The sequence below is a fragment of the Camelus bactrianus genome, chromosome 27 (assembly GCF_048773025.1).
Source record: "Camelus bactrianus isolate YW-2024 breed Bactrian camel chromosome 27, ASM4877302v1, whole genome shotgun sequence".
In the NCBI taxonomy this organism is placed as follows: Eukaryota; Metazoa; Chordata; class Mammalia; order Artiodactyla; family Camelidae; genus Camelus; species Camelus bactrianus.
In genome coordinates, this window is record NC_133565.1 from 20917861 (window position 1) to 20921429 (window position 3569).

The following is a 3569-nucleotide window of genomic DNA, read 5'->3' on the forward strand; positions in this document are numbered from 1 at the left end:
TGCCCAGCTACAGCTGACTGGACAAAGAAGTCATGGTGTACACACACACACACACAGCGGAATACTACTCAGCCACAGAAAAGAATAATGCCATTTGCAGCAACACTGAAGGACCCGGAGACTGTCATTCCAAGTGAAGCAATCCAGAAAGAGAAAGAAAAACACCACGTGATACCACCGCCCATATGTAGAACCCAAAAAAAGGACACAAATTAATTTATCTACAAAACAGAAACAGACTCACAGACACAGAGAACAAACCTATGGCTACCAGGGAGTAAAGGGGGTGGGAAGGGACAAACCGGGAATTCGAAACCTGCACCTCTTGGCGTCACAGCAGTATTCATATGGGTCCTCCATTTCATACACGTTCTCCTCAATGACATAAATGTTTTCTTCTGAGTGCATCCTCTCTGCGACTGTACTTGTTAACCCTAATGGGGGGCAGTTGGCCAAAGTGATCAAGCTTGAACTTTGTAACTTCTTTTTGCTACCAGAGTACCATCTGAGGATGGAAGCACCAGCCACAAGAATGAAAGCCAGGCCAGCAGACACCCCTGCTCCGAGGTAGAGGCTTGTTCTGGTGGTTGCACCCATGTCTTATAACTCACTAGCCAGTGCGGGTATTTCCTGTGGGAACACAGATACAACGGCAGCAAACGGCCAGAAATCCATCATCGTCTGCTCAGCCAGTCTCATGACTTGTGCATCAGACCATCTCTTTCACAATATCACAGGAACGCAGGGACTGTTTGATTTTTATCACGGAGGGTCTCCAGTGTCTGTGACTCTAAGCCGTGTCCCTTGGTGGTGAGCATCCTTGGAGAGCCTGTAGTGACATCATTCCATCAAGGAGTTGGTTTGATGGCCAACTCCAGGTTTTATTTTTGATCATTCATTGGGCCTGGGAATTGGATCCGGCAGCAATAGGTCCCACGATAGGCTAAAGTCACATTCTTTATGGTCAAGGTTACGTCTCCTTTGAGGCAATCTGTCTTTAGCAGTTATCTGCTGGATGTCCGAAATTTCAGGTTCCTTCCATCAGTGCTGAGCACCATATTGTAACATTCAAACACAGGGCAGGATCCCTTGCCCCAGCACACAGGCATGAGGTTCTCAGGGGTGGCTGGAGAGTAGGCGCAGGGCAGATCAGCATTCCATCCCACGTCAGCCACATACACCCCCTCCAGAGACCCTCAGCTCAGGGTTTTTACACTGGTAGCCACCTTCACCGCCACAGCTGAAATCTCCCACTAACTCTTAACCTGTGGGAAAAGGAACTGGATGCCTCACTCCTGGCCTTTAACTGTGCTCGCCCTTGTACCCATTAAGCTGCCTCCCACCTAGCCATTTGTCATCATCCTACATCCAACCAGTCTCTCAAACTATAGCTCCTCCGCTGGCAAGGAGTAGGCACAGCTGGAGATTGTGTCATGAAGGGCTCCTCCCACCATGTCCATGGTGAAGCTCTCCTTGCTGTCTCCCCCATCACCAAAGAACTTCTGAAACACAATGGAAATTGATATTGAATGTATCTGACCACATATTTCTACCATCCTGATAATCAGGGGCTCAATTATACTTCATTTGTTTCTCCCCACAGTACCCGGCATCTTGCAGGCACTCAATAAATATTTGTTGAATTAACTGAATGAAAAAAGTTCCCTCCACTTTTATGAATACTAGGTGTGATTATACACACACATGTAAGTATGTTTTCTAAGTGTGAATTTTTAATACTGCTGTATTCAAATGAAGCAAATTCAAAAGAGTATGACTGTTAAGAAGAGTCTTACTTATAATATCTTTTTCTGTTAATTAGGAAAGTGCCAGTAGTTTCAAATAAAATGGTGCTTGGGTCACCCATGCAATGGGTAAGGAACCTAGGTAAGGCAGAAAGCCCAAATGAGCCAGAATGTTGCTGCAGGAAGGTAGCTTTTAACCTCCATCACAACTGCTGACATGGTAGGAGCAGAGAAGGGATTTATAGGGATGTTGGGAAATTCCATGGAGGAAAAGGTTTTGAGTTAAACTGGACAGATCTTTTCCAGGCAGCCCTCAGACCAGAAGATCTCCTTTTTCTTTTTCTTTTTCTTTTTGTTCTCTAAAGACTAAAAAGCTTTTCTCAGTACCACTGAAAAGCTTTTTTCAGTTAGAAGAGACTTGAAAATCACCTTCTTACTCCCTGAGGGCATCAAAGTCCCAACTCCCAAGGTACCACCACTATGAAAATTTACATGACGGCAATCAGCAATGCCCCTGTACTTACAAAATTTTGAAAAATTGTATTTTGAAAAATTGCAGCAGAAAGATGGCGAGCCCTTGAAGCATGTTCACTTTGTAGCAAGGAGCACAGATAGTGATTAAGAGCTTGGAGCCAGGCTGCCTGGGCTGGCGTCTGGATCATCCACTGACCAGCTCTAATTTTTGGCAAGTAATCTAGCCTCATCAGGTTCCAGCTCCTCCTCTGTAAAATGGGGATGGTTACACCTTATAAGTTTGCTTTGAGAGTTAAATAGGTTAATATTGAGCAATAAGTGAATTGACACCATCAAGGGCTTAGAAGCACGCTTGGCACACGCTAAGCGCTGTTGTGAAAGAGCAGCGACGTCCAACACGGAAGCGACAGGCATGAGTCAGAAAAAGACGCAAAACAAAGATACGGTTTTCATGTCATCGTCTTTTGTGAGGTGACTGTTCAGGTCTTTTGCGAGGTGTCTGTTCAGGTCTTTTGCTCATTTTCATTGGGTGGTTTGTCTTTTTATTATTTATTTGTAAGAGTTCTTTATATATTCTAAGTGTAAATCCTTTGTCAGATATGTGTGCTTGAAATAAACACATTAGAAGACGCCCACTATCACTGGCCATTAGGAAAAAGCAAATTAGAACCCCAGTGACACTAACCCATGAGAACGGCTAAGACTGAAAAGACAGGTGACACCAAGCGTTGGGGAGGGTGTCCCCCAACTACAACTCTCAGTGTGATGCTGGCGGGAGTGCAAAATGATGTGACCATTTTGGAAAACATTTTGGAAGTTTCTCATACTGTTAAACATTGACCTGCCATATGACTGGGTTATTTACTCAAGAGAAATGAAAACATGTTTATACAAAGACCTGTATGAGAATGTTCGCAGCTGCTTTGTTCAGAACAGCCAAACATTGGAAACAACCCAAATGTCCATCAGCAGGAGAATGGATAACACCCCGTGGTACACTGATATATAATGCAACTGATTTGCACAGTGAGAAGGATGAATCTATGGACATGATGTTGAGCAGAAGATGCCAGTTACAAAAGAGTACACACTGTGTGCTTTCATTTATAAAAAGTTCAAGTACAGGAAAAATACTCAGGTGAAGAGCCAGCACAACGAGAGATGGCTTTTCGAACTGCCTCGTGTGTCCTCGCTCTCAGCAAGCACGAGTGTCTGTCCAAACAGTCTCTAAGTGGGTAAACAGCCATTATCTCTCATTCACAGATAAGTGCATGGTCCAAGGCAGCAGTTAACTCATCGCTCATTTTCCACATTTCACCAATGGGAATTTATTTCTCCTATATTCCCAAT

At 44.2% G+C, this 3569-nt stretch overlaps 1 pseudogene; it reads right to left on the reverse strand.

Annotated features, from left to right (window-relative positions):
• Positions 1-267: 267 nt before the first annotated feature.
• On the reverse strand, positions 268-1613 carry LOC105075201 (hepatitis A virus cellular receptor 2 homolog; annotated as a pseudogene).
• Between the last annotated feature and the right edge of the window lie 1956 nt (positions 1614-3569).